This window comes from Canis aureus, chromosome 20, assembly GCF_053574225.1.
Source record: "Canis aureus isolate CA01 chromosome 20, VMU_Caureus_v.1.0, whole genome shotgun sequence".
Classification (NCBI taxonomy): Eukaryota; Metazoa; Chordata; class Mammalia; order Carnivora; family Canidae; genus Canis; species Canis aureus.
In genome coordinates, this window is record NC_135630.1 from 56,462,306 (window position 1) to 56,490,280 (window position 27,975).

Below are 27,975 nucleotides of genomic sequence, written 5' to 3' on the forward strand. Positions count from 1 at the left end.
CATAGAAAAGAAAAGAAAAAAAAAACCTAAAAAAAAAAAATCAATAATCTAAGTTTTTACCTTAGAAAACTAGAAAAACAAATTCAACCCAAACTTTGCAAAAGAAATAATACAAATTAGAATAGAAATCAATCAGGAAAATCAGCAAAATAACTGGCTCAGTTTATATTTAAAATTAACATCTTGCTAGCCTAAGAAAAGATTTTAAAATACATAAATAATGATTATCAGAAATGAAAGCAAGACCATTAGTACTGACTCTATGAACATTAAAATGCTGATCAGAAAAATTATGAACTCTATGCCCACAAATTTGATACCTTGATGAAAAGAACCAATTCTTTGAAAGACACCATCTAACAAGTATACAAGAAAAAACAGATAATCTGAATATATTTATATGTATTAATAAATAGCCTTCCAAAACAGAAATCATCAAGGCTAGATAGATCCACTGATAAACTCTACCAAACATTTAAGGAAGAAATGATATTAATTCTTTACAAATGATACCAAGTCTCTTGCAAGAAATAAAGGTAAAGGAAAACTTTCTAATTCATTGTATGAGGTAAGTTTTACCCTAGTAAGAAAAGCAGACAATGACATTACAAAAAAGGGAAACTATACAAAAGTATCTTTCATAAATACAGATGCAAAAATTCTCAAACAAAAAAATTAACAAGTTCAATCACACGGTATATAAAAATAAAAAAATAAAAAAATAATTAAGTGGGATTCATTCCAAGTATGCAAGGCTCATTCACCATTCCTAAAGCAAATGATGTAATTCATAACAACAGGACACATAAATAAGATTTTATCAAGAGATGCAGAAAAAACATTTATTTCATAAAATCTGCCACCCATTTAAAAATACACTAGGGACTGGGGCACCTGGGTGGCTCAGTCAGTTAAGTGTCCAACTCTTGATTTCAGTTGTCATGATCTCAGGGTTATGAAGTTGAGCCCTGTGTCAGGTTCTATCTATGCTGGGCATGAAGCCTAAGGATTCTCTCTTACCTTTTTCCTCTGCCCCTCCCCCACCCAATGCTTGTGCATGCCTGCATGCTGTATCTCTTAAAAACAAAACAAAACAGAAAAGCCAAAAATCAAAATCCCCAAAACACCAGAAATAGAAGGGAAAAAACATCTACAAAAAAATCTACAGCTAACACCACATTTAATAGTGAGAAACTACATGCTTTCCCACTAAGATCAAGAATAAGGATCACCACTGGCATTCAAAATAGTACTCGAACCCTTAGTAATGCAATAAGAAAAGGAAATAAAAGGTATATAGATAGGGACAAAGAACTAAAACGGTCTCTATTTGTAGATGACAAGATCAGATAGGTAGAAAATCCCAAAGAATACACATACACAGACAAACTAGTGAAATTAATAAACTACTCTAGCAAAGTTGCAGGACACAAAGTTAATATACCAATGTCAACTGCTTTCCTATACACCAATAATGAAATGGAATTTTAAATTAAAAACACAGTATCATTTCTATTAGTACCAAAGAAAAACCACCCACAGAATACTCACATATAAATCCAGTAACATACAAGATGGATGTAAGGAAAACTATAAAACTCTGATGAAAAAAATCAAAGAGGACCTAAATAAATGAACAGATATTCTATGTACATGCATAAGAAGACTCAGTATTGTTATTGTGCCAGTTCTTCCGATCTTAATCTAAGGATTCAATGAAATCTCAATCAAAATTCTAAAGTTATTCTGTGGATATGATAAACTGATTTTAAATTTTACATGGAAAGAAAAAACACACTGAACACACAACACAATATTGCAACAGAACAAAGTCTGAGGTCAGAAACTACCCACTACAAGACATACTATATAAAGTTAGGCTAATACATAAAATTGACCTCTGGACAACAAGAGTTTGAACTGCTTGGGTCTATTTCTACAAGCTTTTTAAAATATACAAATACAGTACAGTACAGTAAATGTATTTTCTCTTCCTAATGATTTTCTTAGTAACATTTTCTTTGCTCTAGGTTACTTTACTACAGCATAAGTACATATAACATACAAAATATGTTACCAATTGCTTATGTTATAGGTAAGGCTTCTAGTCAACAGCAGACTATTAGTAGTTAGGTTTGGGGGGAACTTAAGTCATACACTCATTTTGAACTGTATGGGGGGTTGCAACCTGGGTTGTTCAAGGGTCAACTGCATAGTGTGGCAATGACAAAAGAATAGAAAAATAAATGGAACAGAATAGAAAGCCAGATACAGACGCACGTAAATATTTCTGACAAAGAAGAGAAGATAATTCAACAAAGTCTAATGGTACTAAAACAAGTGAACACATACGGGCAAAAAACTAGTTGGCAGAGAACATAAACCTTTCATAAAAATTAACTCTAAATGGCTCATAGACCTATACATTAAATGCAGAACTGTATAACTTCTAAGAAGGAATAAAGAGTGGGTGGGGGGATAGGGTAACTGGGTGATAGGCATTGAGGGCACACAATGAGATGAGCAGTGGATGTTAATGTTGGCGAATTGAATTTAAATAAAATTTTAAGGATCTTATTCCAGACTATAAACAAGATAAAAAAAAGGAATATACAATAAAAAAAACCTATGTGACTATGGGTTTGGCATTTTTTTTTTTTAAAGATTTTATTTATCTATTCATGAGAGACACAGAGAGAGAGAGAAAGAGAGAGAGAGGCAGAGACACAGGCAGAGGGAGAAGCAGGCTCCACGCAAGGGAGCCCGACGTGGGACCTGATTCCGGGTCTCCAGGATCACACCCTGGGCTGCAGGCGGCACCAAACCACTGCACCACTGGAGTAGCCATATATATATATTTATATATTAATATATTTATATTTAATTTATATTTATATTATTTATATTTATATTTATATTTATATTTATATTTTTTTTAAAGCAGACTCCACACTGGGCTCCAATGTGGGGCTTGAACTCATGAATCTGAGATCAAGACCTGAGCTAAAACTGAATCAGATGCTTAACTGACTGAGCCACCCAGGCATCCCTGGCAATGAATTTTTAGATATAACATCAATAGCACAATTCAGTAAAGAAAAAAACTGATAAACTGAATTTTATTTAAATTAAAAGCTTTTGCTCTGCAGAAGACACTGTTAAGAGAACAAAGATAAAGACAGAGACAAAATATTTGCAAAACACATATATGATAAAAGACTGGCATCCAAAGTGTACAAAAAGCCTTAAAACTCAAAAACAAAAAAGGTTTAAAAATAACAAAAGATCTGAACACTTTACCAAATAAAATACATAGGTGGTAAATAAACATATGAAAAGATGCTCAGTTTCATATATCCCTAGGGAATTGCATATTAAAACCATGACATTTCAGTCTACATGTATTAGAATGTCCAAAGTCACAATAATGATGACAAAAATGCTGCTGAGAACAAAGAGAAGAACTCTGATTCACAGGGTACCTGGGTGGCTCAGTCAGGCATCTGACTCTCGGTTTTGGCTCATGAGCCCCATAAGGGGATCCGCACTCATTGTTGAGTCTGCTTGAGATTCTCTCTCCCTCTCACACTCCTCTTTCTCTCAAATAAAATCTTAAAAAAAAAAAAAAAAAAAAACACTGCAGACTAGCATGTAAAATGGTACATCCACTCTAGAAAACACTATGGCAGTTTACAAAATTAAACCTGCTTTTACCACACCAATCTGGCAATTATGCACCTTGGTATTTATCCCAATGAGTCAAGGACTTACATCCACACAAAAACCTGCACCAGACTATTTATAACAATTTTATTAAAAATTGCCAAAACATGGACGCAACAAAGATATCCTTTAATAGGTAAACAGATCAACAACTGTGGTACAGTTTCATCATAAGATGAAATCTTATTTTATGCTAAAAACAAATCGGTTTATCAAGCCAGCTTAAGACATGAAGCAAAGTTAGATACATACTGCTAGGGGAAAAAGACAATTTGAAAATGATACACATTGTATCATTCCAACTATATGGAAAAGGCCAAACTATGGAGATAGTCAAAAAGATCATGGTTGCCAAGAATTCAAGAGAAGGGAGGATGGTAGAGCACAGGAGACTTTTAGGGCACTTAAATGATTTTCTGTAACACTGTCACCATGGATATGATGGTACGTTTGTCAAAACCCTTACGTATGACACATTACAAACCTTAATCTAAACTATGAATTTTCCTTAATAATAATGTATCAGTACTAGTTCATCAATTGTGACAAACACATCACTCTAGGCAAGATGCTAATAAGGAAAATGGTGTTAACAGTAGGGGAGATAGGCCAGTGGGAATATATGGGAATTTGTTGTACTCACTAGTCAGTTTTCCTGTAAACCCTAAAATTGCTCTAAATGATGAGTTTTTAATTAAAAAAAAAAAAAAATCCAAAAAGACAAGGATGGATCAAAGTCACGATCTTAACTTTTCCCGGTCATTAACTATGGTGACCCCAAAACACATGGGAAAATAACAGACCTCAAAACTCTCTTTTTAAGGACAATTTGTGAAAAACCCAGGTGGGAACACAAACTTAATGGAAGATTTGTGAAAATGAAATATAAGCACAAAAGGCAGTCAGTTTCAAGCTAGTAAAACAGGAAACTTGCAAGATGAAAAGCTGTATAAAATAAAATATATAGCTTTGGCAGAGCATGACCCTACAGGTGGTGTGTCTGCAAAAACAATAATGGCAATTCAAATGAAAGATTAGCTATTTTAAAACTAATTCATCTTTTTTTTTTTTTACCAGAAATCAGAAGAGTATCCATATATAAAAGCAAGCATACTACAATATGAAAATAAGAAAAAATACTTGTATTTTATTCATTCTTGTTAACACTGATCATGGCACTAGTTAGGAATATAATTCCCAGAGATAAGCACCTCAAAAAGAATCTGGAGTGAACTGGGGGAATAAGGACACCTGGGTGGCTCAGTTGGTTAAGTATCTACCTTCAGCTGAGGTCATGATCCCAGGGGTCCTGGGATTGAGCCTCCCATCCGGGCTCCCTGATTGGCGGGGAGCCTGCTTCTCTCTCCCTCTACCACTCCCCTTGCTTGTGCTCTCTGGCGCTCTCTGTTGAGTAAGTAAATCTTTAATAAAGAGGGGAGGGAATAAACTGAAATAGAAGAAGGGGAAAAACTGTCAATTCCAGATTTAAACTACCTCGTAATTTATCATGGTCATCTTATATCTCATTTTCCCATTAAAGCATTTCATAAAATGTAGTCTCATTGGGCAATCCTGTTCAAATCGGGTAAACACATAACAAGGTCACTTAATGACCAGTATTTTGGGCAGCCCCGGTGGCTCAGCGGTCTAGCGACGCCTTCAGCCCAGGGTGTGGTCCTGGAGACCTGGGATCAAGTCCACACACTTGTGCCTGTGTGTGTCTCTGCCTCTCTCTCTCTGTCTCTCTCATGAATAAATAAATAAAATCTTAAAAAAATAAAAAATAACCAGTATTTTAATTTGGGCTAGAATTCTTCTTCAAAAAATTGCAGCACTAAAGTAGTTAAATGGACGCCTCTATCCCACTCAATCAGAAGGCTCTATAGAGTAACAAATAAGAACTCTACATTGAGGAATGCCAGGCACAGCAGAAGATGAGGGTATCATTAAAAAAAAAAAATCAGGGGCACCTGGGTGACTCCGTTGATTAAGCAACCAAGTCTGGATTTTGGCTCAGGTCATGATCTCAGGGTTGTGGGACTGGGCTCAGCATGCAGAGTCTGCTGGTTCCTTTCCCCCTGACTGCCTCCCCAGCTCGTTCTATCGCTTAAATGAATAAATAAATAAAATCTTTAAACATAAAACCAAATGTTGTGATTCTTGTGCTGTTTTCACCTGGTTCTCAAAGCACTGGAAATCAGGCTTATGCTGCGAGCAAGGTTTCTCATAATAGGTACTAATGACATTTTGAATTACCTCTCTGTTGTGGGTGGCTGTCTTATGCATTCTAGGATGTTCAACAGCACCTGCAGCTTCTATCCACCAGATTTCAATAGCAATTCGCCCTTAATAATCACACGTCTCGGGATCCCTGGGTGGCGCAGCGCTTTGGCGCCTGCCTTTGGCCCAGGGCGCGATCCTGGAAGACCCGGGATCGAATCCCACGTCGGGCTCCCGGTGCATGGAGCCTGCTTCTCCCTCTGCCTGTGTCTCTTTCTCTCTCTCTCTGTGAGACTATCATAAATAAATAAAAATTAAAAAAAAAAAAATAATCACACGTCTCTGGACATTGCCAAATGTCTCCTGGGGGTCACAGTATCACAGCAGAGAATCACTGACTTAGAGGCAAAAAATTGGAAAATTCTTCTCATTGGGCTCTTACTAGCCTAAGAGAAAAGGCTTCGAAATAACACACAAAAAAGCAGATATCGGGGTTCCCCAAACCAAATATGCTCCAACTAAATCTTTCCACAGGGAGATCTAGTAATATGTAGCAAGCCTCTGCCAAATTCACAGAGCATGAAATAGCTTCTTAATGCCCTTCACATAAATTTGAACACACGATCAAGGATCACAAGATAGCTGAGAAAAGCCTCTAAGATGAAAGCCTTTAAAACATCCTAACAGAAAGGATAACTTAGAGAAAACAGAGTAAGCAGGGTGAAATAAACTTCAAAATGTAACTTTAATACATGAAGAGAAAAAAGTATCAGGATGCCATTTTAAAAATGTAGAGATCAAAAGAGGTACTAGAAATTAAAAATATAACAATAGAAATTAAAATCTTAAATGTTTTTTTTTAAATCCAGAAAGTAAAAAAAAAAAAAAAATCCATGAAGTGTCCAAGAAACTTAAAAGAATGTCAAGAGAAATACACCTAAGAATATAAGATCTAATTGCAATTTCGGAACCAAAACCACAGACAAGGAAATTAGAGTAAAAGTATCAGAAACTTTCTCAGAACTAAGGAATAGAAGTTGCCAGAAAGAACCCATGAAATGTACAGCAAAGTGGATACCTATAGACTTATAACTCACATCACTAGGGCTTTTTTTTTTTTTTTTTTTTAATTTTTATTTATTTATGATAGAGAGAGAGAGAGAGAGGCAGAGACACAGGCAGAGGGAGAAGCAGGCCCCATGCACCGGGAGCCCGACGTGGGATTCGATCCCGGGTCTCCAGGATCGCGCCCTGGGCCAAAGGCAGGCGCCAAACCGCTGCGCCACCCAGGGATCCCAGGACTTTTTTTTTTTAAAAGTTTATTTATTCATGAGACACACACACACACACACACACACACACACACACACAGGCAGAGACACAGAGGGAGAAGCAGGGTCCATGCGGGGAGCCCGACGTGGGACTCGATCCCAGGTCCCCAGGATCACGCCCTAGGCTGGAGGCGGCACTAAACTGCTGAGCCACCCAGGCTGTCCCACTGTGACATTTCAGAACACAAGGTATCCTAAAGAGAACCTTCTATAAACTTCAAACAAATAGGGTGTGGAAGCTTCCACTGAGAAGAAAAAAATGAAATGCAAAATGTTGAAAATAAGAATAGCATCAGATTTTATATCAAACACTAAAAATTCGCTCGCAATTCTGGAGAAAAAAACATTTCCAACTTAGAATTCTACACTCAAATAAGTTAGAGTAATCTAAAGACATTTAGAGATACCCAACACCTCAAAACATTTGCCTCTCAGCTACTGGAGACTGTGACCAATCAAAATGAGGATAACCATTAACCTCAGTGGGTAACTATTAATCCTTAATGATGATAAGGGACATTAAAGAAATTCTAAACCATACCCTCAAAAGAAAAAAGATCCCCAAAGAAAATTCAGATATGCAAAATTTAACACAAGACAAGGAATTACACGGAATACAGGAGAGGATCCATCACAGGATGGAGAGAGGTTGCATGAGGGGTGACCATATCAAGCAGCCAGCCTAAACGGAAGACCAGAATGTTCTAGAAGAAATTACTCAATGATGGTTAAACTGATTTAAAACCCTATGGAGAGGATATGCTAACAACGAGTAGATCTTTTGGGACTGAATTAATGATAAACATTGAGAAAGTATACAGACATAGAATGATTATCAACCAAAAAGTAAGGTGTCACTGGAATGATGGAGGATGGTTTGGAAAAACCTCAATTTAAATAATCAAGACAGGAAGTCAACAGATAATGCCTAAAATGGAAAAATCAAGTGGTAGCACATGTTATTTGGAAATAGAAATACCACAAGAACCACGCAAAAAAGTTTAAAAGGTGTTTGCCCCTAAAGATGGGGAAATGGGAGCTTTAACATCCACCTTGTCCAACATCATACACTTCCCGAGGCTTAGCAAGGTGTGGGGATAAAGGCACAACCATTTCGGTCCACTGTGGTGCAACTCTAGTGAGCCACATTCTGGAGAATTAAACTTGAGATAAATAAATGTAATCTGTTTTTAACAAGCCATGTACAAGTAGTTACTACTTCAAGAACATGTTCTTTTAAATCATTAACTCAAAAACTGCTTGAAACTATTTTCTAAATTTTAACTCACCCAAGTGAGTGATGCCTGGATGGCTCAGTTAGTTAAGCATATGACTCTTGATTTCAGCTCAAGTCAGGATCTCAGGGTTGTGAGAAAGAGCTCTGTACAGGCAGGATCCCCACACTGTAGGCAGTCTGCTGGAGTTTCTCGCTCTCTCCCTCTCTGCTCCTCCCCCACTTGCATGCCTGAGCTCTCTCTAAAATAAATAAATCCAGGGCAGCACCAGTGGCTCGGCGGTTTAGCGCCGTCTTCAGTCCAGGGCCAGATCCTGGAGACCCAAGATCAAGTCCCACATCAGGCTCTCTGTGTGGAGCCTGCCTCTCCCTCTGCCTGTGTCTCTGCCTCTCTCTCTGTATGTCATTCTCATGAATAAATGAATAATCTAAATAAATAAATAAATAAATACAAATCTTCAAAAAAAGAGGCATGTATGACTTAAAAACTGTAAACTAATGTATGACTTAGGATAAAATACACGAGTTTGGTTGAAGTAGAAAGATCTTGAAATCAAATCTCAAAAATTAATAAAGAAAAAAAGAGGATGTTTCTACCCATGGTACTGGCAGATCAGAATGATCCTGCTGAAACCAACAAAAAAATCTTCACCATAGAAATCAAATAATAAAATAATAAAGCAGTATGAAATCACATGCCAAAATCTACAAAGTAAACCGGGGGTTGCGGGGGAAGGTGGGGGGGAGACACAAAAAACCCTTACTCAGCCACTTCTTCCTGAGGCTTTTTACCTATCCAGAAAATAAGGCTGAGAAAACAGAAGGCAGGCTGAATTCCTGGTTGCTTTGCAGGGCTACAAGACAAAAAAAAAAAAAAAAAAAAAAAAGGAAAGGAAAAATCAAAGCACAGGACCCACCAAATGTGCGATGCAAACACATCATCACCCAAATTAAGTTGAGATCCTAAGAGCAACATTCCCAGGATTGGGGAGGACTTGATGTACAAAAGAACTCATAGGACTCAACACCTAAAGCCCTGCTTATTGTCATGTATACAACAGAAGTAATCTGAAGTCTTGCACATCAACTAAGTGACTTGGGACTGGTGGCACGCCTGCCTACTCATCTTTCCTAGGGAAACACGTCTTCTTAAAAAAGATACTGTTATCCTAAGACTTATATATTTCCATAATTTTTCAAATCCAACAACTAGCACACAGGCACAGAAGAAAAAAATCATGAACCAGCAGAAATAGACCCTTAAAAAATTAGAAACTGAAATTATCGGTCAAAAAGAAATTACAAATACTGTGCCAAAAAAAACCACAGCTGTAATATTTAGCAAGTAGCTGAAACACTAAGAATTTGAATGATTTACTTCTTAAAGAGACACTGATCCAGAGATTCAAGTATCTCAATGAACACAAAACAGGTAAAAGAAAATTCTGTACAAACATCATAAAGAAATAGCAGAAACTTAAGACAAAGAAAACATTTTTTTTGCAGACTTCTTTCAAAGCAGCATGTATTAGATCGACAGCTGACTGCTCAAAATCAGTAATGGAAGCCAATAAATAAACAAATAAATAAATAAATAAACAAATAAGCCTACAGTGGAACATTTTCTTCAAGATTCTGAAGAATAACCACAATCTACAATTTAAAAGGCCCAAAACATTCTTCAAGATTGAAGATGAATCAAGACACTATAAGGGAAGCAAGAAATTAAGATAATTGGCTGTCAGCACATTTGTATTAAAAATACTCTAAATAGTGTATTAAAAGCAAAATGAAAAAGATCTTCAAAGAAAATTCAGAGATGCAACAATTAATGAAAACTGAAAGCAATAAAAATATAGGAATATGTAACCTAAACACTGATGGTAAGAACAGTACTGTCCAAGTGAAATACAAATAGCGCTCATATATATAATTTAAAATTCTCTAGTACCTACGTTAAAAAAGGTAAAACAAAGTAAATTCACTTATTGTAATTTCAGCATGCGATCATAATAAAAGGCTGAATTATTTTACAGTGTTTTCATACTAAGTCTTAGAAATCTGGTATTTGATAATTACAGAATATGACAATTCAGATGCTAAATTGACACCAGAAATACTTGACCTTATTTTTATCAAGTTCCCAGTCAAGAAAGTACATTTACGTGCCCAAGTTGTTCCAAACATACTTAAGGGTTTTTCAACAACTGAATCAAGTATCAATTTTCAAGTTTAAATTAACACTACATAAAACTAAAAATTCATTTCCTCAGCAACACTAGCCATATTTCAAGTGGACCACGCCAGCCATAAGCGGGCTAAGGCATTGGGGTAGCACAAGTATAGAACCTCTTACTTTGTGTTAAAGTTACAGTTTTAAAATACTAATAGCATATAAACCAGTAAAGAATGAAATGAAGATAAAACCATTCAGGGAGCGAGAAGTGCTCCAAGCACAGATAAAGTATTTGCCACGCTGGTCAAATCTTTAAGTAAAACAAAGAAAACCCAATAGAAATATTGTGAAAAGGAAAAGACGATTCAAAGAAGAAATCAAAATACCCAAAAAATGTTTCACAAAAGGCTCAAAGTCATTAATAACCAGAGCACTGTAAATTAAAACAATAACATAAAGCCACATTCATCATGTTGGCAAAAATGAAAAACATCAACTGTTGGTGAGAATGTAGGAAAAAAAGGGATGTATCATATATTGCTGGTGGGAGTATAAATTGATATATCTATTTTATAAAAGTTTGGCATAAGCTACGCTCGGCAAAAAATGCATGCTATGTGCATAAAAATACCATCATAAAAACATTCACAGCATCATTGCTTCTGATTGCTAAAAACAGGACACAACCCGAATGTCCATTAATATCAGGCTAGCTAAATTAACTGTGGTTTATTCATAACAAGACTTTCTACACCACACTTACCATAGACATTACAAAAATGAAAAAAATATGCACAACAGCTAAAATCTACTAACAGGGTTAAATACTGATGAAACGAGAATACATAATGTGCAACCGTTTTAATAAAGGTGAAAAACAGGCAAAATTCATCTACATCGTGTAGGAAAGCCAACCTTGGTGGTTAACAAAATACTTAAAAACAGGAAATAATTACCCTAAAAATTACTTCAGTGTGGCGCTCCGGAAGTGGGGCAGCAGGAATGGATGGGGGAGGAGTAGGTAGGTCTCCAGCGCCAACGATGTTCCGGTTCTTGACTTTGGTTGGAGATCACCAGGCTGTTCACTTGGTGATTATTCACTACACTGCATACCTAGGATTTGTGCACTTTTTTTGCATATTTCGTATTTTAACATTAAAAAAAAAATCTAAATTTGTTTAGCTAGGGCACTTGAATTGCCTTGTTCGAACTTTTTTTTCTTTTATAAAGTGGTAAATGTTTAGTTGCAATATAAACGAAATTTTAAGGCACAGGAGTGTAGTTTTCATTCCGTTTGACAAGACTACTCTATCCACAGAGGAAGTCGTAAGGCAGTGGAGTGTCTGTGGATAGGTCTACTGCCAAAACAGAAGTAAAATGTGGAAAAGTAGCAACTTTGACAGTGTATCCTAAAGAACCCCTTACGGAATCAACTAATACCAACACGACAAACACGGAGCACTCTAGAGTACTCGTCTCTCTCTCTCTCTTTTTTTTTTAAAGATTTTATTTATCCATGAGAGACCCAGAGAGAGAGGCAGAGACACAGGCAGAGGGAGAAGCAGGCTCCATGCAGGGAGCCCGACGGGGGACTCGATCCCGGGACCCTGGGGTCACGCCCGGGCTGAAGGCGGCGCTAACCACTGAGCCCCCCTGGATTCCCTGGTCTTAAAAGAAACCATAAAGAGTGATAGCCTCTCAAAGCACTTTTACAGAAGATTAACTAACTTAAAGATTCCAACGCTCCTAGTTAGGATTGTACGCGATGAATATGGGAAAAGAAACAAATATTTACTTTAAAAAGCCTTACTAACTAATGTGAATTCATGAATTTCTTAAGGGTTGCAATTACTATCATACGAGGGTAACATTTCCGGGGGGGGCGGGGAGGTGGCATTTAATTGAGAAACCCGAGCCTCTAAAGCCGAGACAGGTAACCAAAGAAACTTAACGAAATATCCATTACAACAGGAAAAGGAAAATTTTCTTGTCCTTTACCAACTCTGACAGCACAGAGACGACACAACCCCAAATCCCCGTCCGAAAACGAGCAACGGGCGAGGTGTGGCCGCGGCAACGCCAAGACGCGGGAGGGGGAATCCCCCGGCTCACCCCCTCCCCAAACCCACTGCGGGGTTCCAGGCGGGGCGGCGAGGCGCGCAGCGCGGGTGGTGCAGCTAAGGCCCGAGTTGGCAGGATGCCCCCAGGATGCCCCCCGGGCGCCCGCAGGATGCCCCCAGGATGCTCCCCGGGCGCCCCCAAGATGCCCCCCGGATGCCTCCAGGATGCCCCCAAGATGCACCACGGGCGCCCCCAGGATGCTCCCCGGATGCCTCCAGGATGCCCCCGGGCGCCCCCAGGATGCTCCCAGGATGCCCCCCGCCCCGCTCTGAGCGGAAGCGGCAGCCAACAGGACCGCCCGCGGAGGCCGCAGCCCCCAGCCGCGTCCCGCCGCAGGACCGCCGAGGCCCCCCCCCCCCCGCCTCGGGGCGTCGCGGGGAAGCCGTGCAGGCCCGGGGATCCCGCGGCAGCCCCGCGGCGCGGCCTGCCCCCCGCGCGGGCCTGCCCGGCCTACACAAGCCTGCCCGCCTCCCGCGCTCCCAGCCTCCGCCACCATCCGTCCTCATCCCTTTCGAGTCGCCCTTTCGCCGCGGGCGAGACCCCGGCCTCCGTTTGGCGGCCAGCCCGCCGCGCCGGGGCCTCTCCCGGGAAAAGCCTGCCCTTACCGGGGAGGGGCGGGGAGGGAGGGCGGAGGAGGACTCCGGCGAGCACGAGAACCGCGCCGCGGCCGCCGCGCGCCGCGCAGTCGCCTCAGCTCCACCTGCCGCTGCCAACGGGACGCCACCACTCCCGGCATGCCCCGCGCACGCAGCGCGTCTCCCGCCGGGGCACGTGACCCGCTCGCGTCTCTCCCTCTCAGTCTCCCTCCCTCCCCCTGTGGGCCCGCCCACTTCCGCTCCTCCGCTTTCCCTTAGGAGCGAGGAGGGGGCGTGAAGCGGGGAGCGGGGAGCCGGGAGCGGGGAGCGGGGAGCGGGGAGGGGGGGAGGAGAGTTAAAGAGTAGCAACTTCCTCCTACTCCCCGCCCCCGCCCCTCTACCCCCCGCTACAACGTCTTCCGGGTCGCCCGCGCCTCGGAGGCTGCTGGGAGGCCGTCTCATTTCCTCCCCTCCCCCTCCTCCTGCCGTCCACCAACCAAGCCTCCCGTCAGGGAGGGACATGCGCAGTGGGCGCCTCCCGTCTCTTCTACCCGAACCCCCCCTCCCCCCCCCGGCAGAGAGACCCCAGCAGCAGCAGCAGCTGATGATGAAGAGCGAGGCAGTGGCAGAGGGGGGGCACCTTTTATTTCTATTTTTAAAGGGACAGGACACTAATTCTGCCCCGCTTCAACCTTGAATCGAGGGGGGTGGGGGGGAGGCGCCCGAGTTCCTTCCCCCACCCTCCAGCCCCGAGCCCCGAGAGGGGGATTGAGCCCGAGGAGAGCAGGGGAAGAAGGAGTTTCTTCTTCTTCGCAAACCCCCATCCACGACTCCTACCCCCTCACCCCTCCGCCAGCCTCCCTCCCGAGCCCCCTCCACCCTCCTCCTCTCCGGCCGCGAGAGGGGAGAGAAAGAAGCAGAAGCCTCCCGGCAGCACAGCCCCTCGCCGCCGCCGCCGCCGCCGCCGCCGCCGCCGCCGGCCCTGGCTGGAGACATCTCCCTGCCCGCGCCCGGAGCCGCCGCTTGCCCGGCTCGCCGCCGCCGCCGCCGCCGCCCCCCCTTTATTACCCTTTGTGTCATCCTCCGCGGCTCCGGGGAAGGCGCCCAAAAGTGGGGGGCCGGAAAGGTAAGTGCGTCCGCGGGGGCCCCGCCGCCGTCCCCCGGCTCCGACTTGAACTCCGGGGCGGCGGGAGCCGCGAACCACATACGCAGTGGAGCTCGCGGCGAGGAGGGGGTGGTGCTGGGGGGCGCGGGGAGGGGTGTGCGAGCGGGGCGCCGGCCTGTCACCGGACCGCGCCACTTTTATTTTTATTTGCTGTTGTCAAAAGTGGCTTCTCCCCTCCGGCTCGCATCTTGATTGTGTCTTTGCTCCCCCCCCCCCCCCCGCCCCGGGGGGGGCGGCGTAGGAAAACAACCCCCTCCTTCCTCCAATGAGGCGCCAGGGAGAGAGGCAGAAAGAGGCACACTTTGTAGATGTCACTTGAAAAAATTCATTTGGAGAGCTTTTTTTTTTTTTTTTTGCTTTTTTTTTTTTTTTTTAAATTCCTCCTCCCCCCCCCCCACCCCCCCACCTCCCCCCCGCCCAGGAAAAGCTCCGCTGCATTTGTGGGGATCTGATCTGGGATGTGTCGGAACTGCTTATCCATTTGTAGACCTGAGTGGTGGTGGATGTTTTTTTTTTTTTTTTTTTTTTTTTTTAATCCTCCCCCTTTTTTGGGGGGATTCTGTATGTGATTTGGGAAATTGACTTCTCTGTTGGAACAGACTTGGTTTTTGCTTTCTGGCTTTGCTCCTCTTTTTCTTTCCTTTTTTTTTTTGTTGTTGTTGTGTTGGAACAGACTTGGTTTTTGCTTTCTGGCTTTGCTTCTCTTTTTCTTTCCTTTTTTTTTTTTTGTTGTTGTTGTTGTTGTTGTTGTGTTGGAACAGACTTGGTTTTTGCTTTCTGGGTCTGCTTCTCTTTCTTTCCCTTCTTCTTTTTTTGTTGTTGTTGTTGTTGTGTTGGAACAGACTTGGTTTTTGCTTTCTGGCTTTGCTTCTCTTTTTCTTTCCTTTTTTTTTTTTTTTTTTTTTTTTTGTTGTTGTTGTTGTGTCTGACTTGCATGGAAGATTTCACATCTTTAGTTGATAGAGGCCTTTGGTTAGGTGTTGACTTGTATGACTGCTTTTTTTTTTTATTTTCCTCTGGTGAAATGCTCATTCCATAGACCAGCATGTAAAGTTCAAAGCTTAAAATGCTCAAAGTTCGAATGCCACCGGTATTGTCTCTCCCCTGCATACGTTCCTGATAATTTATTTTCCATAACACGAGACTGTTAACTGCTTCCTAATTAATCTGGGTATTTTTCTGATCTTTGTAACTTGTCTGAACAAGTAATCCCCATTGAAAACTTTACGTTGCTCTGGCTTCATGGAAGGCCAGACCTCTCCATCAATAGTTTGCTGGATTGGTACCACTTTCAGTTTTAACTGAATTATTTATTTAGTGTTGTAAATGGAGAGGAGTTTTTCATCTCCTGGGGTACTGAACCAGATTGCTCAGTGCATGGGAAAGGAGACAGATCTCTAAAATGCATCTTCAGGAGTCCAGTCGCGAAGTCCTAGTTAGGATATTCATTCTCGTTGGACATGAATTTAAAGATAAACCCAGGTTTAGGTCTGTAGGAGAAGAGTCTTCCTAAAAATCACTGTGGCTTTCAAATTCAGTGCTGCATTTTTGTCTCACAGATGTTAGAAAGTATGTTTCCAAGGTAGGCCTTTTACTAGGGCTTACATTGGAAAGTGGCATTTTGTCTCCTACATAACATTTCTTTATCCTTTCCTTGAAGATGGATGTACACATTCATATACACACACACTCTCTCTGTCTTTCTCTCTCTCACACACACACACCCTTTTCTGTAACTGCATTGGTATCTCTGATCCCGTAATTTATGTCAGCAAAAAATATTCTCCTGTAAAGCAGCAATTTTATGATCAGACTGGTAATATGAAAACAGCAATTTGATCAAATAGGATCGAAGAAAAATAAATCTAGACGGATGTTTGACGTACATATTATAACAGCATGGTAATAGTTTCGATTTTTTTTTTTATTTTCTTGATGGTGAAGCCCAAACATAATATCTATCGCTTCTATTTTAGTGGCAAAAATGAACTGCAAATGTAGAAACTTGTTCTGCAGAATTCTCATTAACGTGTGTGCAAAAGTAGACATTGAGACACGGGGAAAGAGCTGTGTAGCAGTAAACAATATGGTCTTATTTCCCTCCTTTCTGTTATAAATTTGAACAGTTTCTTACCTTTCTCTGAGGTTATAACTGGTGCACTTCAGCAGAAATCTATGTCAAGTTCAAGTTCTTCTCACAACATCAATACTACTGTTCCAGGTCCACCTAGGATTCCTCGTCCTCACCCTAATTCCTCAGCAACCTTAATGTAAGAGTGAGAAAGTAGAACTTAGTGAAGAAATCAATTTTAAGTAAAGCGAATTGTGTAGATAATTGGATGGTAGTTGCCCCGTCGGCAGCTGAGTAAAAATTTACAGTCTTGAGTATAATACCTTTATTTAATTTATGTCTGCTTTTCTTTGGAAAACACTTCTTTATCCCACCACTCCTAGGGTAACCCTGTATGGCTTGAGAATTTTAGGCTTCCTCTAAGGTGGAAAATGATTTATATTTAGAAACCGTTTTTATTATGGCTTATTTTTTGAATATTAAGAAACTTTGAGATTGCAATTTTCATCTAAGTGATATCTTGGAGGTCGCTTTATCCAGCTCTTTATTTTCCAAATCGCTGAAGCTTGGAGAGCTTGAGGAACTTGCCTAGGTTCCAAGGCCTCTAAGTGGGCAGACTATGCATGGACCAGACAACTTAGGTCTCTTAATATTCACTACGCTACACTACCTCATTTTCTTTGCTCAGAAATGAAACTGTCATTCACAATTTTGCATATAGCACTTAACGGATTTTATGTGGAGGCATAATATTCTAAGAATATTTAGGTAAATAGCTTTAAGCCAAAATTTTGTCTATTTATAATTCAGTTATTTGTTGTTGATTTAAAAGGTACTGATCTCTCTCATTCTGGATAGTTACTATTTTGAGAATTATTTCAGCTTCCCCTGATGCTTATTTTTTCTCTGCACTTCTAATTCATCAGTAAATATGCTTCTTGCTCTTGGATGAAAGACCCGCATGTAAGAATGAGGCATATTGTATTATAAATGTTTACCTGTCAGTCTTGCTCTGTGAACCACTAAAGACTAAGGATTTTTTGGCTTGTTAACATTTTATATCCCTTACAGCACAGTGTCCGGTGCACAGTAGGCCCTACTGATTGTTGGTCATCAATGACGATAGAGTTAGGTATATTTGAATTTCCTTGCTCCCATGTGTGGGATTCCTTTCTTCCTTTTTTCTTTCCTCTCCCCCTTGCTATGACTTCTCCACTACCATGAATTTTTAAATTTATTTTTGCTGTAGCACTCACTTTTTCTCTTAGCCAAATTAAATCCTGCTAACAACACAGTGCTCATAGAAAGTAAAAACATATTCCCTCGGATCCTTGTCCAGGATGCAATTCAACAAAAGTAATTTATTTTTAATAAGCGATTTCAAAAAAATTCCAATTAAAGATATACTAGCAGATGTTCAAGATACACTTAAATCTCATTTCATTGATTGACTAGTGCAATAGGTTATTGGAATGATTAGGCCACTTTTACCAGCTCTATAAAGCAACTGTTACTTAGGTGACATGTTTCCCTGACTTTGTTTTTTTGGTCCTTACCCAGACACTTATCAACTTTCCAGTTTTCTATGGATATGAAGATTTACTTCTAGTCATCACTGGGACCCCATGAAGTCAGCCAGAAAGCCTATGTCCAACTTATGTACCTTTGCAAACTTGTCTGGATTTTGAATGTATGTGCAAAACAGATTGTATTTAGGTATTCATTAAACATCTATTGAGCATCTACTGTCTGTCAGGCACAGTGCTAGGCATCTGAGAAACAAGGATGGTCCCTACAGTTTAATGTGAAGAGATGTTTTAATTGTATTCCACAAGTATATTGATCATGACTTTATTTTGATGTTTCTTCCTAAATAAGTTTTATATCAACTAAATGGATACTGTTAGGTGGAAAAAAATGCATGTTTAAGAAGGATTTTGCTGTATTTTATTAAAATAGAAAAATATAAAGAAAAATTTTCCACTTAATACTGTATTCTGGGGATTTCTATTCTGTGTATAACTCATTAATTTTAGACCGTAAAATTAGTGTATGTGGCTATCATTGCTAGTATTTTATTGATGAATACTTTTATTTGAAGGTTATCAACATTGTTCATTGAAGTATCTCATTAAATTATTCCCCTGCAAAAACAAAACCCAAACTCTCCAAACTTAAACTTTTTTTTTTTTTTTCTCAGAAGTAACTTTTCTTTTTACATTTCATATAACATGTTATCTTTCATGGTTCATTGGAAGACATGGCATATTATCATTTTGATCGTTTAATTTCTATAGTTTAATCCAACAGTATAATTATCATGGAATAATTACAGTATATCCTATTTAGGAGTTTTGGAATTTTCAGTGTGCACGAGATAAATTCCTCCAAGATCCTCATTAGAAGCTTTCTACTTCTAGCTCTAAATTGGTTAGTTCAAATTTTTAATCTTCATTATGTGATACAACTTCAATAAAATGATTTGAAAGTTTCTTAGTTAATGAATGTTTCAAAACCAAAGAATACTATCTTGGTTCCTATCATGGCATTCATATGTAATTAGGGAGAAATTTCCTGTATTATCTTTTTCCCTTAAACTGTACTTTTTAGAATAATACTGATTCAGTTTGAAAGGAGGGACTCCCTTGCTGATATAGTATTTTGTGAAGTTAAACAGATTTCTGAAGGTCAATTCTGTTCTCTTTCAAATCCATTCTTAACTTTTTATTTTAGTAATAAACATAGTTACCATTTATTTTAGGTGTCTAACACTGTGTTAAATATATCAATACACTGATCCTGTGAACTTTGAACATTGTTCCCATTTTGCAAATGGGGAAACCTATTACTGACAAAATCACATTTTACATATAGCAGCAAAACACTTAATCACAGTAAATTCATAACACTTTAAAACACAGCCACAATAGTTTTTATCAGTCAGTAAGCACTTTGGTAAACAGTAAAATCACGGCCCCAGTAACTTATTGATAGAGTGATGAACAATTTCTTAAAGTTTACAAGGACAGAAAAACAATAAATAAACCCAGTTTTTTATAAGGAACATAGATGCAGACTAGTGTGCAACTTGAAATAAAATACACTTTACCCTTGAACAATCCAGGTTTGAACTGCGGGTCCACTTATATGCAGAATTTTTATAGTACTATAAGTATATTTTTTTCTGCCTTATGATTTTCTAAACTTTCTTCCCTCTAGCTTTATTGTAAGAATTCAATATATAATACATGCAGCATACAAAATATGTGTTGATTGACTGTTTATGTTATAGGTAAGACTTCTAGAAGGTCAACGGTAGGCTTTTAGTAGTGAAGTTTTAGGGGAGTCAGACGTTACATGAGATTTTCAACTGTACAGAGGTCAGCGCTCATTGTTCAGGGGCCAGCTGTATACATAAAGTCAGTCTTCTCTTTGTATGGCAAACATTACATTTAGGCTTTCTACATATTGAGCTTCCTCTCTCTTGCGTGGGTTACACTTACCATTTTGTTAGGTGAAGTTTGAAGGTTCTAACAATTTGTGACCCAATGAATATTTACTGTAAACATTTTAATGTAAATGTTGTAATGGAAAACCTCTACACAGAGGGAACATATATTGCCTGGTGGTTGAGTGTGTGTGTATACACACACACACACACACACACATATATATAGATAGATAGATATAATCTTCTGGACCCTGTATCTTATAAGATCTTCATAATTACTACATTACACATATAGGATGAAGTTAAATGTATTCTTTTTAGTACTACTTTAAGTCAGAAATATTTTTAGTATGAGAATGGACAACTTGTTGGATTCCTTAGATGTTTAGATTATTATATAGTTGTTCTTTAAAGCAACTACTGAATTAAAATAGGCTTTGTCCCAGCTAACCAGATTTACTTTCACATCCTTTGCTTCTAGGAGAAAAGAGTAATTTTTAAAAATTCTGTTAAGTAATTTTCATATGCATCCTAAGTAAATATACTTTCATCCTATAAGCATGAATTGACTATCGTTCTATAAATAATTATGCCAATGCATTATGACCCATAGAACTTGGATATATTTTTAAATGCTGAGAACTATTCTCTGAAATTTATTATATTTCAGAAAGGAAATTTTATAACAAATTGGTTTTATTGCTTTACAGAATAAGTAATCAGTGGGATAGTAGAATAAGTCTATGGCCTCAAATAATTTCCTTAGATAACCTAAAGGTAATTCCTAATAGGCAAAGACAATACCTAAAGATAAAAGTTAAAAGTACAGTTTCTAACTCATCATTGTTTCTGTTTGACATATTTCTGTAATATCATGTGAGATTTCAGAAGTTGGAATGACTCAGTATAATTTTTCAGACACGTGTTGAGACCAGGCTTAACGTATATTAAGCTATGTCTTCTAACGTAGCTGCACGTAATAGAGAAGAAAATCATGATGATGTCAAACCTGGTGAAAACCATATACTTCATTCAGAGTTCTATGTTGACTAATTCTAATTTGAGTCCTGTTTCAGTTGACCTATATAACCTTTTCTTAGAGAACTTGTAATTAAATCTGTGTCATTGAGTAATTTATCAGAACGTATTGTTTTAAAGGACCAAAATGATTTATATAAATCAGTCACCCGCCTTGCAGTGTTGAAAAATTTTTGCACATCCATGCTTCACTGAGTTCTTTGCCAACCAAACAAGATTGAGGCAATTAGAGGAAAAATTTCTGTATGGTGCCAGTGTTAAGATTTACATTCTTGTGCTGCCCTTTTTAAAAATTTAACATCTATATTTTGGAAGTTGGAAGTGAACCTAAAATGTTTCTTAAGTTTTGACTGAATGCTAAGTTATATTAAGATTTATCCTGGTATCCAAAGCTATTGTTTTCTGTATACCTTGAGTACAGAAATGTCTACTGATCTGTTGACCGTTAATTAACTTAATCCTACATTCTTAATATTACTACTATCTAAAAATAATAGTCTTGGCTGTGTACATGTAGTCTTCCACAGTCAACAAAAGTATTGATTTTTAAATAGCTTCTTTACTTGGGATATACTGATCTAAAAAACAGCTGCTATGTAAGATAAAAAGGATTTTTACTTATTTGGAAAGTTAAATATAAAATTTATCATTAATTAATATTAAGCAAATATTTAGAAAGTCAAATACATGTTCCAAGAAATGACAGAAATTGCAGAGGCTATTTTTTTTAGCATTATTCCAAAATCATTTTCCTTCTCCCACATTTGTCACACAGGAGTTTGTGCTGAAGGATTTCTTGGCCATTTTAGAGACTGTAATCTAGTTAAAAGGTTTGTTTATACTTCCCATCTCTGTTCTGCTGATGGTATTAGAATGCAGGCCAGAGCCAGACATCTAACTGTTTATAACATTCAAACTTCAATTAAAGCTGCAGTGTTCAGTTCACTATATATCAGAAAGCTTTATACCAGCTACAAATATCACCAGTAATGATGGCAATGATTTTGTGTAGCCATAGGCTCTCCTAAATCATGCCATTCCTTATGAATACTTTTTTTTCATTTAGGCAGTATTAACGTTAATTCTTTTATAGAAATCTAAAAATGCAGCCTATTTTCTACCAGAAATAGTATAGCATTTCCTTCAGCAGTTTCTTTTGATAATAAAGCCTAACAGCTTATATTATTATGTATCTTATTTAAGTGACCCAGTTTAGTGTTGTGTTTTTTGTTTTGGGGTTTTTTTTTTCTTTTTAGTAAATTCTATAGTAGATGTTTGCTAATTGACTCAACTCCTGTTTTCCAGTTTGAAGAACATAGCAATGTGTTGCCTATTAGAAAACAAAAATAACAGTCACATTACTGCAGCGATGTATGTATGGGAGGAGACTAAACATACATAATACAGATTTTAATTTAATCTTATGTTGCTTTTCTGGTTTGCTGTTCCTGCTGTTTGTGGTTTCTATGTTCTAAGTATGTTGGTAAACTGTTTTAAAAGTTTTTTTTTTTTCTTTTTGAAGCTATTAAGAATTCTTAAAATTTCTTCACCAGCTTCACTATTTTTGTGCAATCTACCTCATTGATTTAGAAAATGAGTTATGTGTATATGTGTTCCGTTATTCTAATAAGTAGGCACATTTGCTACATTATAATGTTTTCTCTTTTTTTGAAAGCTAAATTTTGCTTTTTGCTAATTGTTGTCCTTGATTACTAAATGTCTACATTCTTTATGTACATATATTTTTATTAAAATACAAGTTTAAGGAGGTTTAAAAATTTAAGGAAAGATGAAAAAATCATATTAAATTCAATGAATACTTGCTAAAATGCTTTTAATTAAAATATATTACAATGGAAAAATCTACATTATTCATTTTCCTGGGGACTGAAAGAAATGATTCGTTTATTTTGAAATTTTATAAGAAAGTTAGAAAATACTACCTGTGGTCTCTCAGAATGAGAGCTAACAACGACCATGCAAAATTTGGATTTGTAAGCTAAAAAACATGGAAAGATCTCCAAGATAAGCTAAATTGAAAACATGTCACAAAATAATATGTACACTATGATCCCATTTATGTAAAAAATGCACACACAGAATAATACGCATGTACTATATAAGTATACTTATGTACATATAATACATATTTTATACCATGTACACATATATTTCTAAAATAAAAAAATTGTATAAAATACATGCCTTTTGTTTATGTAAATACTTTAAGAAAAAGTCTGGAAGGGCAGCCCCGGTGGCACAGCGGTTTAGAGCCACCTGCAGCCTGGGGTGTGATCCTGGAGATCCAGGATCGAGTCCCACATCGGGCTCCTTGCATGGAGCCTGCTTCTCCCTCTGCCTGTGTCTCTGTCTCTGTCTCTCTCTCTCTCTCTGTCTCTCATGAATAAATAAATAAAATCTTAAAAAAAAAAAGTCTGGAAAATACAGCAATTTATATCCTTGGTTTATAGAAAGTGTGTAAGTGGGATGCTGGAAGATTGAGAACTCTTAGAATTTGTATACTTCAGCATTACTTGGATTTATTTTTAACAAGTTTATATTCATGCAGTAATTTTATAAAGGCAAAAAATACTTGTGTATTAAAGGAATGAGTAAAAGAACGATCCAGGAAAATTGTAGTACTATCCCCTAATCATCACATGAATATATCCCTTCAATACCTTGAAGAGAATTGAGTATTGGCTAACAATCATCATAACTTGATACGGAATAAGGTCTGTTAGACTGATGTAATCTTATCTAACAGGGTGAAAAGTGTAGTCAATCGAGGGAGGAACAATGGCTATAATCTACCTGACTTTAAATACTTTGATTCTTATTGCAAAATGCATTTCTTACTAACCTAGGAAAATTTTGACTAGGGAACTAGTGGTGTGAAGAATGTTTGTCATAAAGTCAGTTTTAGTTTGAGATAAGGTATATGTTGGACTTAAGATAGACTTATTATTTTAATCAGTGCTCCAAATTATATGCTCCTTCAAAATATGGATGGCATAGTCACTTAACATTTTTAAAATTTTTCTGTATTCAGGTAATGGTTTGAATAGAAGACAAAGATAAAACAAGTTTTTAAAATTCTTTTTTTTTTTTTTTTAAGGGACTGAAACATGAAAACACACTTCAGGAGCTTTAGTAAAATGACATCAAACTGAGCCTGAAAATATGCAGTGTAAAGAAGCAATTAGAATTCTGTAGAGTTAATCACAGTGGGCTTCTTGGGAGAACATGAGTTAATCAGGGTTTAGATAGAGGAGAAACGGTAGGTTGGTTCAGGAGAAAGTAACTCAAGAAGACAAAGCTTCCAATGCGATGAGGGGATGGGGAAGCTTACCTTTAGTAGTTTGAAAACTAGGATTAAAATTCAAAATAACCTGGTAAATTGAAAATTGGGTTAGAAATAATACATCTTGCATTTTTGTTTTTAACACTTTATTTCCAAGAATGCAGGTCAGAAAAGAAATAGGGAAATAATAACTTGCAGAAAACCTAAGGAAGTTAATAGTTTTTTGTAATTTTAACTGGAAAATTTGTGAAGAATCTAAAGCAAGTATATTATATATGATTTGGAAATGAAACACTGTGTAGTTAAAACAGGAAAATTATATTTTTCCTTTTAAAATTAAAATTAATACTCTAGTTGTCCCTAGGATCAATAGTAAATAGTACACAAGTAAAACTATGACTCTTATATATAAATAAATTCTAAAAATAACAAAGATATAGCTTATGTTTTCTCCATTTACTTAGCGAGTTTTATTTGCATCTGGCATAATTTATTTCTAGCTGGCCCATCTTGTCAGACAATACCACCTATCCCTACCATGACAAATGGACCTTTTTTCCCCCTGAAAAGAGGAAAAGAGTTCTATCAAATATGGCTCTGTATTGTTTTAACTTGAAAAAATCAGTGATTTTTCTCTTATGTAGGGGTCATTGACTCAGTATTCTTTCTCTCTCTCTCTCTTTCTTTTTTTTTTTTTTAACCAGTGGTTTCCCAATGTCTTTTTTTCCAATAAATATGTGTTGACACCTATGATGTGCTCACTAAAATAGTGACCAAAAATAGACATGGATCTTGCTCTTCTGGACTTATCCTAGAGATACAGATATTAATCAAATAATCATATAAATAAGTGCAAAGCTGAAACTATTCCAATTACTTTCTTTCTTTCTTTCTTTTTTTTTTTTTTTTTTTTTGAGGAACTGCTTAGTTAGCTGAAATCTTAATGAATTAGTTAACTTGATCAAGAGGGAGAAAAGTTTTTTAGAGGTAACAAACAGAATGTATAAAGGTACTGAGGGGTGAGAGAGCATAGTACCTAGCATTAAATGACAGAATAACAGATGGTAAGAACTAGGGAGTGCATGGTAAAAGGTGATGCTAGAGATTTAGGTGGGAATCAAACTGCAAGATGTTATAGGCCTACGTTTTCTTTATCCTTAGGATTAATATTTATACTTAGACTAATATTCTTTGTGCTCAGTTCAAAAACTTCTAAAAGGGTTTATTATAAGAGTTCATTTTTGTTTGAGTTTAAAACTCATAGTGATTTTCCCCATGGAATCATGGTTATAGTGGTCAAGTTATATAAAACCCCTTTAACACAGAAAACAATGGTAAGTAGTGACCATAACCTTATGCCTTAAACAAGTAGGCAGAGTTTAGAAAAGAAAAAGAAGAAAGGGAATTAAAATTAATGTCTGTATGTATTCAAGAGAATATCCTGGTGTGAATAAACTGAGTTGTAAATAATGAAGAAAAAGAAAAGCCTACAAATGTGCTAGGCTGGAGTAGGATATCATAGCAAATGATCTTAAGGGACACATTCAGTGGGACAACTTGAAAAGACCTTTAACTGGCACCTCGATATATCACATTGTGGTACCTGGAGCAAACCAAGACAGACAGAGTAGAAGACATATTCACAAATTGAATGTCCTAAATCTAGGGCATGTTTGTGTTGATGTTATTAGAACTCAGAAATTTTTTAAATTCCTTTAAGAAAAGCAGAATTACAAACTGATCGCAATACAATGCCAACTTTATTTTGGCTTTTTTAAGATTAATTTATACAGTCAGAATTAATTACAAATTATTAGGTTGCATGAACTATTTCAGGCCTCCATATTAGCCTTGGAAATATGATGTATCTCGGAGTAGTAGTTTGTTTTTTTTTTTTAAAGATTCTATTTATTTATTTGAAAGAGAGAGCACAGGCATGAGCAAAGCAGGTGGGGAGGAAAAGGGAGAGAGAATAAGGGAGACGCAGACTCTGCTGAGCAGGGATTCCAGTGCTTCATGACCGAAGCTAAAGGCAGATGCTTAACTGACTGAGCCACCCAGGAACCCCTAGGGTAGTAATTTTAAAGACAAATTTGGAGAAATTAAATTTTTAATTATTGTTTTCCATGTAACTTATACTGTTGATAAAATATATTCATGTTAATCTTTAAGTTGTAAGCTTCTTTGAATGCCAGTTTCTATCTGTATTAAGTAATAAACAATCTGATTAATAAAAGTTCAAGAAATACCCTAAATGCTAAGACCATTATAAAAAGTGGATTAAGTCACTTGAATTTTATTAAGACCAAGATATTGCAAAGATGTGTTAAATCGTAAGGATGAGGTAAAATATGTACAAGCGTTCATAGAATAGACAAGGTGCGTCACATTATTGTTCGTCAGTAAATTTTGCCACTGGGTCATCCATCAGATGATCTTGAATTTAACTTTCTGGCATTCTCAGAAATGGCAGGCTATGCTTTTAAAGCTGGTTAACATCTAAAATCAAAAACTACAGAATTGAGTTTAGTTCTTCTTTGTTCACTTATTTCCTTTTTACTAGTTTATAGAACATTCTTACTGAGATGATATCACTACCATTGGTTTATTTTTCATGAAGTGTCTAGCAGACCACTTAGGATTTCAGTCCTAGGACATAAGTGTTTGGGAAGCTTATTCGTGTTGAAAAGATGTCTACTAAATTTATTTAATAACACTTAAGGGTCAGGATACCTTTTAAACAGAAATGAAGAATCACTTGGGAGTTGTTTAGGGATTGATGTGTTCCTTATTTTACAACTTCCTACTTGTCTTTCTATCAAAGTGTCCCGAGATCCCTAGTTCTGTGATAAGCTAATAGGTATGAGACATACCTCACCAAAATGCCTTTATCGGATACAGTTTAGAAAATAACAATTATGATTAAAGAATGCTGGATAGGATTTTTTAGTGTAGTAGTTAGTATTCATGTATATTGAGTGCTTACTTTTTGCCACTCACTTTGCTAAGCATTTTACATACATTATCTTATTTAAACCTTCTAAAAACAACAAAAGAACCATCCAGAAGTACATTCTTCATATTGTGTCACTGCTTATACACACCAATGCAAAAAATTCTGTTAAGAATGTAAAAGTGAGACAGATACCATTTTAAACTGTTAAAACATTATAACTTTGGATAAGAAAGATTATGAAATTTATGCTTAAATATTGAATTTAAAATATATTTCTATATCTTTTTTATATTTGGAATGAACTATTTTATTGGATTTTTTAATCTGAATGTAGTTGACACACATTATGTTTGTTTCAGGTATGTAATGGATTGATTCAACAACTCTATGTTATGCTGTGCTCACTGCAAGTGTAGCTACCAGCTGTCACCATGCAACACTATTACAGTACCATTGATTATATTCCCTATGCTTTACATGTTATTCTTGTGACTTAATTCATTCCATAACCGGAAGTTGGTTGCATTTCAGTATACTAATAATGAAGTAGGAGAAAGAGAAATTAAGAAAACAATTCCATTTACAATTGCACCAGAAAGAATAAAAGACC

At 37.6% G+C, this 27,975-nt stretch overlaps 2 protein-coding genes across 25 annotated transcripts in view; one reads left to right on the top strand and one right to left on the bottom strand.

Moving 5' to 3' along the window:
* ORC4 (origin recognition complex subunit 4) overlaps positions 1-14,603 on the bottom strand; it is an 87,516-nt gene extending 72,913 nt beyond the window's left edge. The window contains exon 1 of one of the 3 annotated variants that reach the window (XM_077861645.1): positions 14,449-14,603. The gene's annotated coding sequence lies outside the window, so the exon portion shown is untranslated. Of the gene's footprint in view, positions 1-11,640; positions 11,780-13,410; positions 13,566-14,448 lie in introns of those variants that run through there. The other 2 variants (XM_077861643.1, XM_077861644.1) reach the window with 2 other exon arrangements.
* Positions 13,709-27,975, top strand: part of MBD5 (methyl-CpG binding domain protein 5) — a 435,430-nt gene continuing 421,163 nt past the window's right edge. For 19 of the 22 annotated variants that reach the window (XM_077861625.1, XM_077861624.1, XM_077861616.1 and 16 more), the window contains exon 1: positions 13,709-14,506. The gene's annotated coding sequence lies outside the window, so the exon portion shown is untranslated. The remainder of the gene's footprint in view (positions 14,507-27,975) is intronic. The other 3 variants (XM_077861638.1, XM_077861639.1, XM_077861640.1) reach the window with 3 other exon arrangements.